The sequence below is a fragment of the Macrotis lagotis genome, chromosome 4 (genome assembly GCF_037893015.1).
Source record: "Macrotis lagotis isolate mMagLag1 chromosome 4, bilby.v1.9.chrom.fasta, whole genome shotgun sequence".
Lineage (NCBI taxonomy): Eukaryota > Metazoa > Chordata > Mammalia > Peramelemorphia > Peramelidae > Macrotis > Macrotis lagotis.
Genome location: NC_133661.1, coordinates 180245221 through 180262460, shown reverse-complemented (window position 1 = coordinate 180262460; position 17240 = coordinate 180245221). Strand labels below are relative to the sequence as shown.

At 33.8% G+C, this 17240-nt stretch overlaps 1 pseudogene; it reads left to right on the top strand.

Annotated features, from left to right (window-relative positions):
- The first annotated feature begins 1123 nt into the window (after positions 1-1123).
- On the top strand, positions 1124-1774 carry LOC141520097 (small acidic protein pseudogene; annotated as a pseudogene).
- Positions 1775-17240: the final 15466 nt, after the last annotated feature.

Sequence of the window (17240 nt, the reverse complement as noted above, 5' to 3'; positions counted from 1 at the left end):
TGGGACAGCACCCAAATTCTTAGAGGAGAAGCTGAAAGAATTACAGGAAGACATAGACAGCAAAACTCTACTAGTAGGAGACCTTAACCTCCTGCTATCAGATCTAGATACATCAAATCATAAAACAAACAAGAAAGAAATTAGGGAGGTAAATAGATTGTTAGAAAAATTAGATATGGTAGACTTATGGAGGAAACTGAATGGGGATAGAAAGGAATATACCTTTTTCTCTGCGGTACATGGAACTTATACAAAAATTGACCATGTACTAGGACATAAAAACCTAATGATCAACTGCAGAAAGGCAGAAATAGTGAATACATCTTTCTCAGATCACAATGCAATAAAAGTCAAATGCAATACTGGGCCAAGGAGATATAGACCCAGAGCAAATTGGAAACTGAATAATCTCATTTTAAAAAATGAGTGGGCCAAAAATCAAATTATAGAAAGAATTAACCATTTTATCCTAGATAATGATAATAATGAAACAACATACCAAAACCTATGGGATTCATTCAAAGCAACTCTCAGGGGACATATTATAGCCTTAAATACTTATATGAATAAATTGGAGAAAGAGGAAATCAATGAACTAAACATGCAACTAAAAAAATTAGAGAAAGAAAAAATCAAAAATCCCCAATCAAATACCAAATTAGAAATTTTAAAAATTAAAGGAGAAATGAATAAAATCGAAAGCAAAAAAACTATTGAATTAATAAATAAAACCAAAAGTTGGTATTATAAAAAAACCAATAAAATTGATTAACCTATGGTCAATTTGATTACAAAAAGAAAGAAGAAAACCAAATTGTATAGTATTATAAATGAAAAAGGTGAACTCGCCGCCAATGAGGAGGAAATTAAAGTAATAATTCGAAATTATTTTGCCCACCTCTATGCCAATAAATTTGATAATCTAAGTGAAATGGAAGAATATTTACAAAAATATAAGTTGCCCAGGTTAAATGAAGAAGAGAGTAAATACCAAAACAACCCTATCTCAGAAAAAGAAATTCATAGCGCGGCGGGGACGCTCGCGGAGGAGGCCCGCTTCGTCCCGCGTTCCCGACCGGCGCTGAGTTGGGGCTGCCAAGGCCAGCTCCTGGGGCCAGCCGGCGCCAGAGGAGGAGAGCAGCGGGCGGTGTCGGCGGGAAGATGAGCGCGGCCAGGGAGTCCCACCCGCATGGGATGAAGCGCTCGGCCTCCCCTGACGACGATATTGGATCTAGCAATTGGGAGGCAGCTGATCTGGGCATTGAAGAGAGAAAACAAAAGTTCTTGAGACTAATGGGAGCTGGAAAGAAAGAACACACTGGCCAACTTGTTATAGGAGATCATAGATCAACATCTCACTTCAGAACAGGGGAAGAAGATAAGAAAATGAATGAAGAACTGGAGTCACAGTATCAACAGAGTATGGACAGTAAATTATCAGGGAGATATCGACGACATTGTGGACTTGGCTTCAGTGAGTTAGAGGATCCTGATGGGGAAGGTGATGCTGCTGGAAATGATGACGACGATGATGATGATTCATCTGACCTTGAAAGTCCAGAGGACTTTGAGAGTGATTCAGAGTCTGAGAAAGAGGAGTCTGCCGAAGAACTACAACCTGCTGAACAGCCAGAGGAAGTGGAGGACCCCAAAGCTAAGAAGGATGCAAAGAGCAATTACAAAATGATGTTTGTTAAATCCAATGGTTCCTAACTCTGAATGTGTGATTAGTCTTTGTATTCAAAGTAAACCTTATTGTTATAATGCACAGTGGAGGACTGCTTCTCTAGCACAGACCTTTGTATTATAATTTTAAAAAAGGCCCTTCTTTTAAATAATTATAGAGTGTTTGCTTTCAGATGCCAGGGATTACAATTTTATGGGCATGATTATATCCATTTTTGTAAAATATAAGAGTTACATTGTACAAAAGACAAATAAATATGATTCCCAGCTTCCTTTCACATTATCATCATCTACCCTCTAACTCCTCCTACCCCACTTTTTTTTAGTCCCTTCTAATGAAATTATGTGGGGAACATTGTTGAAACTTCTTAGTGCTGTTTTGTGGGTGTTTCTGTTTTTGACAGCTGTATGTTCCATTCTTTTTAGTTTTGTCCCTAATGTTTTATCTTATAAAAGTTAATTTGATAATGTGATGGTGGGTTTATGAGAAAAATACCTCTTTAATTATAATACTTTGATGTAGTAGAACTGTTCATCATGGAAATTTCTCCTGGCATTGATATATTATAATTATTATTATTAGCTGTCAAAAAAAAAGAAAGAGAAATTCAACAAGCCATTATTGCACTCCCTAAAAAAAAATCTCCAGGGCCTGATGGATTCACAAGCGAATTCTACCAAACATTTAAGCAATTGGATCCAATTCTATATAAACTCTTTGGAAAAATAGGGAAAGATGGAACTCTGCCTAACTCTTTCTATGAAACCAATATGGTACTGTTACCTAAACCAGGAAGAGTTAAAAAAGAGAAAGAAAATTATAGACCTATTTCCCTAATGAATATAGATGCAAAAATCCTAAATAAAATCTTAGCAAAATGACTACAACAAGTCATCACTAGGATAAAACATTATGATCAAGTAGGATTTATTCCAGCAATGCAGGGTTGGTTCAATATTAGGAAAACTGTTAGTATATTCAATTATATCAAGAACAAACCTATCAGAAATCATATGATCATATCAATAGATACTGAAAAAGCTTTTGACAAAATACATTATCCATTCCTCTGAAAAACACTAGAGAGTGTAGGAATAAATGGACTGTTCCTTAAAATGATTAGCATTATCTATCTGAAACCATCAACAAGCATTATATTCAATGGGGAGAGGCTAGAGGCATTCCCAATAAGGTTAGGGGTGAAACAAGGATGCCCATTATCACCACTACTACTTTTCAATATTGTATTAGAAATGTTAGCATCAAGCAATTAGAGAAGAAAAAGAAATTGAAGGAAGTAGAGTTGGGAAGGGAGAGGCAAAACTCTCACTATTCACAGATGACATGATGGTCTTCTTAGAGAATCCCAAGAAATCATCCAAAAAACTACTGGAAACAATTAGCAATTTTAGCAAAGTTGCAGGTTATAAAATAAACCCTCAAAAATCCTCAACTTTTCTATATATGTCTAGCAAGAAACAACAGGAAGAGCTAGAAAGAGAAATCCCATTCAAAGTAACCTCAGACAGTGTAAAATATTTGGGAGTCTATTTGCCAAGACAGACTCAGAATCTTTTTGAAAGCAATTATAAAACACTTCTCACACAAATTAAATCAGATTTAAATAACTGGGCAAATATCAACTGCTCATGGATAGGGAGAGCTAATATAATAAAAATGACAATTCTACCAAAACTAAACTATCTGTTTAGTGCCCTACCAATCAAAATTCCAAAAAATTACTTTAATGAGTTAGAAAAAATTGTAAGTAAATTCATATGGAGAAATAAAAAGTCAAGTATTGCCAGGAGCTTCATGAAAAAAAATGCAAAGGTGGATTAGCACTACCCGATCTAAAATTATATTATAAAGCATCAGTCATCAAAATTGTTTGGTATTGGCTAAGAAATAGAGTGGTGGACCAGTGGAATAGACTAGGTGTAAAAGAAGGAGAGGATTATAGTAATCTGCAGTTTGATAACCCAAAGAGTCTGGCCACTGGGATAAAAACTCCCTCTTTGATAAAAACTGCTGGGATAATTGGAAGTTAGTATGGAAGAAACTTAGATTAGACCAACACCTCATACCCTTTACCAAGATAACATCCAAATGGTTACAGGACATAGACATAAAAAACAATACTATAAGCAAATTAGAAGATCAAGGACTAGTCTACCTGTCAGATCTATGGAAAGGGGAACAGTTTATGACTAAGGAAGAGTTGGAGAACATCACCAAAAAACAATTAGATGATTTCGATTATATTAAATTAAAAAGCTTTTGCACAGATAAAACCAATGTAATCAAGATCAAAAGAAAAGTAGTAAATTGGGACACAATCTTTACAATTAATGATTCTGACAAAGGACTCATTGCTAAAATATACAGAGAACTGAGTCATATTTTTAAAACAAAAAGCCATTCCCCAGTTGACAAATGGTCAAAGCATATGCAAAGGCAATTTACAGATGAGGAGATCAAAGCAATTCATAGCCATATGAAAAAATGCTCTAAATCATTAATTATTAGAGAAATGCAAATTAAAGCTTCTCTGAGGAACCACCTCACACCTCTCAGATTGGCCAGTATGACCAGGAAGGATAATGATCATTGTTGGAAGGGATGTGGGAAATCTGGGATACTATTACACTGTTGGTAGAGCTGTGAACTCATCCAACACTTCTGGAGAGCTATTTGGAACTATGCCCAAAGGGCAACAAAAACGTGCATACCCTTTGACCCAGCAATACCACTACTGGGTCTATACCCTGAAGAGATGAGGAAAATGGGTAAAAACATTGCTTGTACAAAAATATTTATAGCATCCCTGTTTGTGCTGGCAAAGAACTGGAAATCCAGTAAATGTCCTTCAATTGGGGAATGGCTTAGCAAACTGTGGTATATGTATGTCATGGAACTCTATTGTTCTATTAGAAACCAGGAGGGATGGGATTTCAGGGAAACCTGGAGGGATTTGCATGAACTGATGCTGAGTGAGATGAGCAGAACCAGAAAAACACTGTACACTCTAACAGCAACATGGGAGTGATGTTCAACCTTGAAGGACTTGCTCATTCCATCAGTGCAACAATTGGGAACAATTTTGAGCTGTCTGCAAAGGAGAGTACCATCTGTATCCAGATAAGGAGCTGTGGAGTTTGAACCAAGTACAAGGACTATTCCCTTTAATTTGGGGAAAAAAAAACCCAGATATCTTATTGTCTGATCTGGTTACCTCTGAGAATTCTGTTCTCTTTAAGGATATGATTTCTCTCTCATCACACCCAATTTGGATCAAGGTACAAACATGGAAACAAAGTAAAGACTGATGGAGTGCTATCTGTGGGGTGGGGGTGGGGGGATGGAAGCAAGATTGGGGGAAAATTGTAAAACTCAAATAATATCTTTAATAAAAAAATTAAAAAATATCTAAAAAACAAGAATGGTTTGTAGGTATAATCTTATGGTTTTTGTGGACAATAACTAATGCTTTATGCATTTTTAAATGTATATTTTAATACATTTTTATTTTCTTCACTGCAGTTATTTTAAAATAATTTTTTAAAATCGCTTCACGGTGGGTTATATTGGCTTTATAAACACACACATATATAATATATACACAGAAAATGCATGCATTCATACATATGATACAGTTTCTAAAAATAAGACAATGATGTTTGCATAAAAAAATGAATTTTACAGCATTGATTGATTGACTCTTCTTTTCACTTGAACACTTAGAGGCCATTGTAGAATAATTGTTGTGTCTCAGAGAATAGGGAGGCCCAAGGAGAGAGAGATATATAGACAAGGGAATGGTCAATCAGTGAAACAGAACACAAACATTTATTAAGTTCACCATCTTATATAAGGACAGTTCATGGAAATCCAAAACAATTACAATAGTGACATCAAAAATTACTGATCATAGATCACCATAATAGATATAATAATAAAGAAAAAGTTTAAAATATTAAGAGCATTACCAAAATATGATGCAGAGACATGATATGAGCACAAGTTGTTAGAAAAACATTGTCAATCAATTTGCTTTACACAAAGTTGTTGCAAGCCTCAAATCTGTAAAAATCACAATAGTTGAGAAGCATAATAAAGCAAATTGTAATAAAATGAGGTATGCCTCTGTATTGCATTGATTATTTCTGTGGTTTTGCTTTGTACCTGGCTATTTTTGTTGAAGTGACTGTTTTTAACTATTTTTTAGTTGTCTTTCAAGTTTTCTAAGTACTTTTAAGTATTCTCTCTTTCTAAGCATTTTAAGTATTAAATACAATTTAAGTATTTCTAAGTAATTATTAAATATTTAAGTAAAAGTGTTAATTTTGCTTTTTTCTTTACCCATACTTTTTCCTCTATTTATATTTCCTGTATTTTGTTATAACTAAGATTTTTAGCATTATTTTAAATAGCAATGGTCAAAATTAAATCCTTACTTTATCCTAGATCTTATTGGAAAGACCCTGAGTTTGTCTTCAATTACATATAATGCTGCATCTTGCTTTTAGATGAATACTACTTAATATAGTAAGTAAAAATCCATATATTTCTATCTCTTCCAATTTTTAAGTATGTTTTCTTATTTTTAACAGTAATTAGCATTGTATTTTTTCCAAAACCTTTTAATGTATCTATTAGTGTAATATATTTGCTCCTCTTGTTTTTAATATAAACTGCTATACTGAATGTTTTCTTAATATTAAATCAACCTTGATTTCTTAGTATGAATCCAACCTAGTCATAACACATAATACTTTTTATATGTTACTGTAGCCTCCTTGTTCATATTTATTTTAAATATCTTTACCAATATTTCTTAGAGATATTGATGTATAATGCTAATTCTCTGTTTTAATTCTTATTGGTTTAGGAATCAAGACTTTTTTTGTCTCACAGAAATATCTTTGGGAGTATTCTGTTTCTTTTATAATAATTGCTGCCAAGTCTTACTGAGACTGACTGTGGTTTCTTGGTACTTGAACTTGAAATTTCTAGATGTTTGCCATATTTTTTTCTTTGACTGTGAAACTCATTTTTGACTATGGTATTCCCAGTAGTTTTCATGGAGGGATTTCTTTCAAAAGTTGACTGCTGGATTCATTTCTTTCTTTCTTTCTTTCTTTCTTTCTTTCTTTCTTTCTTTCTTTCTTTCTTTCTTTCTTTCTTTCTTTCTTGCTTTCTTTCTTGCTTTCTTTCTTGCTTTCTTTCTTTCTTTCTCTTTATCTTCTAATACTAATAGATTTGGAAAGTTTTCATATATATAAACTTTCTTAAAATGTAGTGATTATAATTTTTGTTTGGTTATGGTTTTTAGTTAGTCTTATGGTTGCTAGTTGTTTCTAATCATCTTATTTTCCAGGTTAGTTGTTTTTGATAGCATATGCCTTATATTGTCTTATATTATTTGCTTTATTCTAATTATTAGGAAATACATTTCTTTGGTATGGTTTTCTATTTTGCTTCTGACTATTTTCTTTCAGTTCTTTCATGCAGAACACTGTTTCACTTATAAATTAAATCGCTGTTTATTGATTTATTTCTCCTAGGAATTATTGTAGACTTGTGGCCATGCAATTTTTTTTATAGTCACACTTGTAGCTTTGGGATATTACTCTCTTCCTCTAGTTTTCTTGCCTCACTGATTTGGGAGGAAGCAAAAGCAAATTAAGACCAAGAGACACTCATAGCAGTCACACCAATTCTAATAGTCTTGTTTCTTAAAAATCAAGCTATGGGGTAGAATGATTCTGGTTAAGATAAGTGAGAAGGATGCCTTGCACAGCATGTCCCTCTCTATAATAAACATAAATGTGTAATTCACACCACCAATCACTTGGCTTGTTGATGTGGTCTTCTTTGATACCAAAGGACAAATAGTCAACTGCACAACTTTTGATTTATAAGATTTCTTCATAGCTTTTTGGCATCTCCTTCTATTTACTCATATTTCCAGCATTCTTTCCTCCTATGAGACTTTGGGCAAGACTAGTCTTGATTTCCTTCCTGACTCTAGGAGAAGTAGAGACTGTTTCCTCCTGACTTAGATTTTCTGAGCTCCATTTGTTTGAGTCCATGCCTCTTGGTGAGTTTATATTCAGAGCATTTATATTTTTTAAACCTCCCCACCACCCTGAATCTTCCGGATTCAAAGTTCTGTGATATTCTAACCCTACTTGGGGCTTAGGGATCCTGTTCTGTTCATTTCTGTCTTGTTATCCTCCATCCTTAGTCAGAGAGTTGTGGATTTACAAATTACAGGAGCTTTCCTATCAGGGAGAATTATATTATTCCATGCTATTTACCCTAACCATGAAATACATCATTGTAGACTTCAGATGCCTACTCCTGGATCTCTGGGCAAAGAGTGGATAGATTTCCAGTTTGTTTTCCTGTTCTTGTCCAGGTAGTTTTGATAGAAGTTCTTTCTACTTCCCACAGTCTTCTATATGTATTTTTATGTGTGCAGTCCTTGACTAGATGAAGGAATTTTTCTATTATTTGTCTTTTATTTAGTTAATTATTTTGATTAAGGATTATTATATTGTATTTCTTGACAAATCTAATGCTCCATTAATTTTTTTTTGTTGTGATGTATATTAGAGAGCTTATCTCTGTGAGCAATCATGCCACCAGTCTTAACTGGGCATTTCCTAAGTATCTTTCCAGATTGGTTAAAATTATACCCTTCACTAACCATAGAGATGCTATTTTCTAGTCAAACTAACCTCCTTTATGTTCCATTTACACTTCCATTTCCTAATACCATGGCTTTCTACAATCCATTCTCCATTCCTAGAGTGCTGTGTTTCCTTACCTCTGCCTCTTGAAATGCCTCCTCTTTAAAAAAAAATTTATATAAATATTTTATTTCTTTTCCAATTACATTCAATGGTAGTTTCTACCAATCATTTTTTGCAAGATTTTGAATTTTATAAATTTTTTTTCTCTCTCTCCCCCTCCCTTCCCTCCCCCCAACAGAAGGCACTCCAATATAGTTTTTACATTTGCCTCCAAGATGCATATGGATCCAAGTTGAGTATGTTGAGAGGGAAAAAAAGATCCAAAAGGAAGAAACTATTAGGGACAGCAAAATTATGCAATACAAATGACAATTTTTTTTTTAAAATTGAAGATAATAAGCTTTGGTCTTTTTTTTTAAGCTCCACAGTTGCTTCCCTGGTTTCAGATGGTGATCTCCATCACAGATCCCCTAAAATTGTTCCCAATTATTTCACTGATGAAGTGAGTACATCCATCAGGGTTGATCATCATCCCATTTTGTTGTTAAGGTGTATAATGTTCTGGCTCTGCTCTTCTCACTCAGCATCAATTCATACAAGTCTTTCCAGGGTTTTCTGAAATCTTATCCCTCATGATTTCTTATAGAATAATAGGGTTTCATCACATACATAAACCACAATTTGTTCAGCCATTCTCCAATTGATAGGCATCCCTTTTGTTTTCACTTCTTTGCCACTACAAACAGAGCTGCTATGAATATTATTTTACATGTGGAATTTTTACCCCCTTTTGTGATCTCTTCAGGATACAGACTCAGTAACGGTATTGCTAGATCAAAGGGTATGCACATTTTTATTGCCCTTTGGGCATAAATCCAAATTGCTCTTCATCAAGGTTGTATCAGTTCACAGCTCCACCAACAATAAAATGCCTAGCTTCTTTTAAGTTTAAAGAGGCTTTAATTTGATTCATTCATGTTTCAGTCAAACCTCTTCCCATTTCCTTTGTTTTAATTTTTATATTTTGTATTTTTTTATAGATTGTTTCCCTCAAGAGAATAGAAACTCCTTGAAGGTTTTCATTTTTGTCTTTGTATTCTCATCACTTATCACAGTGACCAGGACATTATAGAAGATTAACAAGTACTGTTTTAATTGATTGGAAATGAATTCAGAAGAAGTAAAGGGAAAATAGTGTACCATCTAATATGTTACCACAGGACATCTTTTGAAAATTATTTCAAAGAAGACAAGAGCATAAACAAAAGGAAGGGTTATTAAGGGTCAAAACAAAATCTGAAATATTTCCTATATATTTCCCATACAATCATTCAACAAAAACATGTCAGTAAGCAAACACAGAAAAAAAAGGAAAAATATTCATGGCTAAAAATGCATTTGAAATAGATAATTTAGTAAAAGGAGCAGTATAGCTTTGTTCAACATGACTAATAACACTTGTTTGACTGCCTCACTGTGAGCTAGAGCTTTTAATGAATAAAATATCAAATTTATGATCAATTTAGTATCAAACCTATTGACCCATAGTCAATTTTTGGGGGGAGGGGAATTAGACTTTTTTTCAGTGCCTTGTTTTAATCAGCTGAAACTATTTTTTCCTTTCCTTTCTTTTCCTTTTTTCTATTTTCCTTTTCTTTTCTTTTATCTGAATGTCTCTCTTTAAGTTTTGTGAAAGTCAGAATTTTCTTTTCAAGGGAAAATTTTCACCTCATGGTATTATAAAAGTCAATCATCAATAATATTTGATCATCCTCCATATGTAATTTCTGCTCAAAGAATTGTAAAGAAAGATAAGATACAAAAGAAATAAAAAAAATGTTCCTACCCTTAGGGATCTTATTCTTTGAGGAATGAAGCTAGCATAGATGAATATGGAACATAAGAATTCATAGAATAAACTGTGAGTATGGAAAAGGGCTCAATTCCACATCCATTAATTTTTTAGAAAATGATGATGATGATGATGATTAGCATATGATGATGTTGTTGATGATGATTATTAGATAACTCTTGTTATCTGCATTTTACATATGAGGAAACCGAGGTAGACAAAGTTTTAAGTGATTTTCCCAGAATCACATGGATAGTAAATGTTTAAAAGTAGATTTCAACTCTGATCTTCAGAATCTAAATCCAAGTCTACTGCTCTATCTAAATAAAATTTATTGATGTGTTTTGTCTTTATTACTGTCATTTTCACTCTGCTCCCAAGACTAAATCCTATGTGACAAAACAATTAAGCCAAAAAATATAGTAAAGTGGCATGGTAAATAATACTCAATATTAATGATTTCCACCTCTCTCTCTACTCTGAGGAGAAGGTCATTTTATGATCTATTCCCTGGGATCTTCATTTTCAAATTCTTCAGCTTTCATAAACATGTACAAAGTAGTACAGTCATGCAGAAATATATACATAAATTACTAAAGCTATATTTTTGGAATCCTAAGTACAAATCCTGATTCTTGCTATGACTACCTCAGATAGTTTAGGGTCTCAAACTATGCATTTGAAAGACAAATGTAGTAAAGAAGTATTCTCCTGAAAATCCTGAAGGTAACAGAAACAAGAAGTCATGCATAATTTATAAAGGTCATGAAACCTTGTACACATAAAAGTCTGACAAGGAATAAGAAATCTTGTGATTGCACCCAAATCTTGATCATTTAGCTGGTATGCATCAGATGGTAGAAATAAAACCCCAAATTTTTCCAATTCGACGTCTATTGGTTTCCATAACATCCATCCCTTCCAGTTCCAAATTCTTTGATCCTATGTTTGAAAACAGAGTAATCTGAGCCAAGAGGAATAAGTGAAGGCTTTGAATCAGGGACAATGAGAGGTAGTTAAGACTTGGAAGAAATAATGAGCAAATCCTGTGTGGGGAATGACAAACAGTTTGATGGCATGGAGAATCCAAGTTAGGTAGTAATAGAGGATGAGGGTTTTTGGATAGAGGGTGTCAATTGGCAGAGGAACTTAAAGTATATGCCAAAGAGTTTAAATTTGACTTGGAGCCAAGATTGATTTCAGGAGAAAGGAATGACTCTCCAAATGGCTCTTTGGAAAATTGTTTTTTGATGTTTTGTGTGAGCGAATTGAGGAGATGGGGGGAGGGAGAAGGGGTGAGGGGTAAAGCATAGTTTCAGGGCCTGAGGACAAGTAGAGTTCAGCAGTAATATAGACATGAAATGTGACTGATCTAGGGAGAGTGACTATAATAAATGGAATACTACATTCTTTTACAAAAAAAAAATTATTCATGTGAAAGTGAGATGGTTGATTGAATAAATTTATCAACTGAACCAACACCTCACCCCCTCAAAGTGGTAAGATGCTATATCTCGATACTTTTATCACAGGAGAATAATTTCTATTTTTCAGTAGTTGTAAACAAGGCTTGAACATCTCCAGGATTTCAATTTGATGAAATAGGAAATCTCTTTAGTTTGATTGGGGGACATAGTCATACCTTATATAGCTTATGTAAAATCATCCTGCTGGGTTAAAATGAAAACATTTCCAATACCTGGTAGCTTATGGTGATAGTCTTCCAGTCAAGAATTTGAGAAGAATATTTTAGAGAGGAAGAGAAGAGCTTAACCCCAATCTCTCCTTTAAGTCTCTTCACTCCCCTTGACTGGAAGCAAATTTTGTGGACTTTGGAGGCTCAGAGGCTTTAAACTTCTTTATTTGAGTTCTAGCAGTGTTACTGGAGCAGTGATAACTAAACAGGCCTGACTAGACCTGAAGAGAAAAGGCAGATTCAAGAAGCAACAAGGAGGCCAGGGGGAAAAAAGCCATCATATACTTACAGGAAATTTCTTGAGCATGTCAGTAAAGCACTTCCTGGAGTTGTGGGTTAGTCCTTTGACATACTCTAAGCTGATTCCCCTTTCCCTGTATGCTATACTTGTCAGAGAGTGTGCCGCTGAAGTTTGGGGAGGTTGGGGGACAGTGATTTTTTTTTTTACCAACTATTCCACAGTATTAAATAACCATTTCTGAAAATTAACACTTTCATTTCTGAATGTATTTCCTTTCCTTACCCCACTCAGGGAATCATCTCTTAGGAATTTTTAAAAAATGGAGGTTCATCATTCATATAGATGTATATACATAGATGTATCTATTATATATGGATTAAATATGTAATATATATGTATATATGTGTATGTATGTATGTATGTATGTATATAAATATTCCAGATCCATAACCTCAACTTCTGCACAGTAGGGAGTAAATGGTACTTTTCTAATTTCTTTTCAGGATCTAGTTTGGTTATGAGATACAATAGTCTTGACTGATTTTCTTTTTCTCTAGAGAAGCTTATTCTTTATTAAAAATTTATGTACTTAACACACTGTAGGGGAATAGATTCTTGGCAGAGTAGACTGGGATGTGTGCATGTTTGTTTGCATATTTGTGTGTGGTGACCCTCACTCTTATCATATAGAAATATAACATTTTAGAATTAGAAGGGAACTTAAGAAGAATTATCTTTAAAAAGGAAAGAAAGGAAAAATCTCTGATGCCGATATATAGGTCTGAGTATCTTTTCTGAGTCATGATGGAGGTATCACCAATATAGAGCCTTAGTCACTTGGTCACTAGCTTAGTTTCCATCTCCCTTTATCTCCCTTAGTTGATCATCTCCCTTTATCTCTGTTCTGTTTCTATACTTCCCTGACTCAATTGCCTGTTTTTTATCTCTACGAATATTTTCCTGATTCAACTTTGGGTCTTATTTTTTAACTCATGTTCCTTTTCCTGTTCCCTTTCTTCCTTTTCAATTACCTTCTGGTCTTTGACTCCTGGCATAGGTACTATAGATATAATCTCATTGCTTTTAGCAGTATCACAGAAAGGGATCTCAGAACTCATATAGTTCAACTGAGATGTAATACTTTCAACAGCATACCTGAGAAGTGGTCATCCAGCTTTTGCCTGAAGACACTCATGAGGGGCACCCACCATTATCTCCAATTATACCTTCTATTCCATTTTGTAATAGTCCTAATTGTCAGAAAATTTTCCTTTATGCATATCTTGCTACAATTTCTTTCTTGGTTCCTTCCCCTGGGGTTAAGATTTTAGAACTTTTCCACTCTTCCACTAGCACTTCAATACCAAAGGAGAAGTACACAGAGGACAATGAAGTGTTGAGAGTCAAAATTGAATCAGTCTTCTTGATCATGAAATTAAGTTGATGAGCTTTCTTGAGGGAAGAATGATATTGGTTGCTAGAGATATTGTTTCTGATGATCCAGCTCCCTTGTGGATTTATTTACCATGTTGCCTAGGAAAAACTAATAATAATTCTGACATGACTATAAGTTTGTAAGTGGGGGAAAGGGAGAGGAGGGGTATACAAGAAGAAAGGAGAAGAGAAGAGACTAGGGGTAGGTCACTTCCACTAAAGATCCACTATGCTGTTTGTTCTGGATAAGTGACCAATAAAGGAATTGTTTTGTCCTTCCCTAAAAGACTCCTTCAGAGTTGATGAAAAGTAGGAAGGGAAGTTTCATGATTTCTCCTCCAGATGGTTTATTTGCCAAAAGATGGCAAGTAGAAGCAGGGAAACAATTTGCTGGACCTTTCTCAATTTCCTGATTTTTTCGGCGGGGGGGGGGAGTATGCTATGTTAATAAGAGACTTTATCTTTCAATCTGTTTTTATTAAAGATTTTATTTGAGTTTTTGAGTTATACAATTTTCCCCCCAATCTTACTTCCCTCCCCCCATCCCCCCCTATGGAAAGAAATCTGTCAGTCTTTACTTTGTTTCCATGTTGTACATTGATCCAAATTGAGTGTGATGAAAGAGAAATCATATCCTTAAGGAAGAAACAAAAAGAATACCATCTATATCCAGATAAAGAGCCATGGAGTTTGAACAAAGTTCAAGGACTATTCCCTTTAATTTAGGAAAAAACCAGATATCTTATTGTATGATCTTGTTATCTTCCAATCTTTAAAATAAACTGTACTGAAGATAGAAGACACCCTGTAAGCATTGTTCATTTGATAGCTAATAGATTATTAGAAAGTGAGCATTAAGAAATATCAAATTACAACAGTTGCTAAATACACAAACTTCATTCTTTATATCTATATTCATAAAGTCAGTGACCTCACAGCAACCTGAACATGCCACTTACTGCCCATTCAATTTCAAAGAAATTACTTCATTGCTCTGGGCCTCTGTTTCCTCATATGTAAAATATAAGTGTCACATGGTACATTGGATTTGGAGTCAGAAGACCAGGGTTCAATCCCCAGCTTTGCAATATATGATCTGAGTGACCCTGGGGAAAACCCTTAAACTTTGTAGGCTTCAGTTTCCTCATTTTTAAAATTAGGAGGTTGGACTAGGTAACTTCTTATTTAGTCTCTAATCCTAAATCCTACCATTCTATGAAGGATCAGGGGGCCTAAAATCAGTGACCAGTATTTCTTGACCAGACTCTGACATTGAATTCTCTGTGTGATGTTGACTAAGACCACTAGGTTCTCCTCAACTGAATTTCCTCACTTTTCAAAAATGAAGATGTTGAACTAGATAAACTTTTAGGTCTATAAGACAATGGTAATGAATTCTACATTTGGAAAGAATTCTGAACTTGGCATCATTGAACCTATATTTAAGACCAAGTTCTGTCCTTTACCAGTCACATGATGGGTAAAATCATTTAACCTCTCTTAAGCTCCTTTTCTTCATCTCTATAAAGAGGGGACTGAATCAAAGCTAGAAAGAAAGGCCCCATATACAAGAAAATAGACAGCAACAGGTGTGTATATATGTTATGAGTATGTTAGTAAATAAGTGGGAACAAAGGAAATAAATTGTAGTCTCAGAATATAAAAAAGAATATTAATACACTATAGGAAACTATGAAGCTGAAGAATATAGAGAAACTGGGAAAAAAACTAAATGAACTAATGCAAAGTAAAGTAGAAATTAAAAGGAAAAACCATAGATTGTATGCTCCAACAATGTAGGTGGAAAAAGAAAAACAACAAAAGAAGCAGCTGAATGCTTTGAATTAGGATGACTTGGTTCTCAGTAAAAGTCATGAAAACATATCTCTTTACTTACAAGAAGACTCAAATAAAAGAAAAATGAAAAATAGCATGCTTCAGTCTTTATTCAAACAATATTCCAGATGATAGATTACCTTTTTATCATTATAGTTTTTAAATTTAGATTTTATTTTATTTTCTGTCTTGAATTTTCCCATTCTTTTCCACTGAAAAAGAAAAACAGAAAAAATATTTTATTTATACACATATCTGTATTGTAGCTGTGTTTATTCAGTCATTTAAGTCATGTCCCTCCATTTGGGATTTTCTTGGCAAAAGTATTGGAGAAAATTGACATTTCCTTCTCTAGATCATTTTATGAATGAAGAAACTGAGTCAAACAGAATTAGATTAGTGTCTGAGGAATAGCAAGTGTCTGAGACTGAATATGAGGTCAGATCTTGATTCCTTGTCCAGTATTCTACTCTATGTAAAGAAATTACATTATTCATGTCCAATAATATTAAATACACTTTGATTTGCATTAAGCTTATCAATTCTCTTTCTGAAGGTGGATAACATCTTTCATTATGAGTCTTCTGTAGTTATCATTTGTTCCATTGCATTAGTCTTCCCAAGTCTTTTAACATTGTTTTTCTTGATAGTCTTCTTGTTACAATATAAACTATACTGTTGGTTCTATTCATTTCACTTTGTATCAGTTCATACAAGTCTTCCCAGACTGTTCTAAAACCATATCCTTCATCATTTCTTATAGAACATTAGTATTCCAATACTTACAAATGTCATAACTTGTTCAGCAAATCTCTAATTAAAGTTACTCTGTCAGTTCCTAATTCTTTACTAACATGAAAATAGTTATAAATATTTTCATGCAATAGGTCATTTTTCATTTTTAAATCTTTTTGGGATATAGACAATAGTAGTTTTGTGGGTTAGAAGGATAAAGACAATTTAATTACATTTTGAGCATAGTGCTAAATTGTTTTCCAGAATAAATGAACTGGTTTATAATTCTGCAACCAGGCATTAATGTGCCTGTTTCCTCCCAGTTCCTTCAATATTTTTCATTTTCCTTTTTTTTGTTAACTTTGATAATTTTATGGGTTCCCCTAGCTTTTTAATCTTTGTTATAAAAGATGGTTTATAAGTGGGTCGAGGAAGGAATATATTAAGAAATAAAATTAATATAAAATCAAAAAAATAATTTTTAAAAAGAGAAGAAAACTTTGTACTGCTCCAAGGCTAAAGACAATGATCGGCACAAAATATATATTTCATAAATCCTTTTTATAAGTCATTTTAATGTCTTAAACTCTATGATTTCTTAATTGTTCAGATTTGTTATATGATTCAGAAGAAATTATATGATCATTTTATTTGACCTCAATTATCTATCTGATATCAACCTCAGATATCTATCCACCTCAATTATCTATCTGAAGCAAAACCAAGAACCAAAAAGTAAGCAACATAACAACAGAGGCCGCTGGGCTACAGATACCTCAAGAATAAGATTTAGAACCTATCTCTCTTTGCAAAAAGTCATGCACTTTGCCCATAGGAGAGTCCTCATTTAGATACTCTTGTTTTTCTTTTATTCATAATTTTTAAAAACTTGACTAGTTGGCTTTCTAATCCCAGTTGATCAGAAGCAGCAGGTCAGAAAGGAGAAGGGGATTTGTAAAGGTTGCTACACTGATAATGACAAAAGATAAAGATGAAAT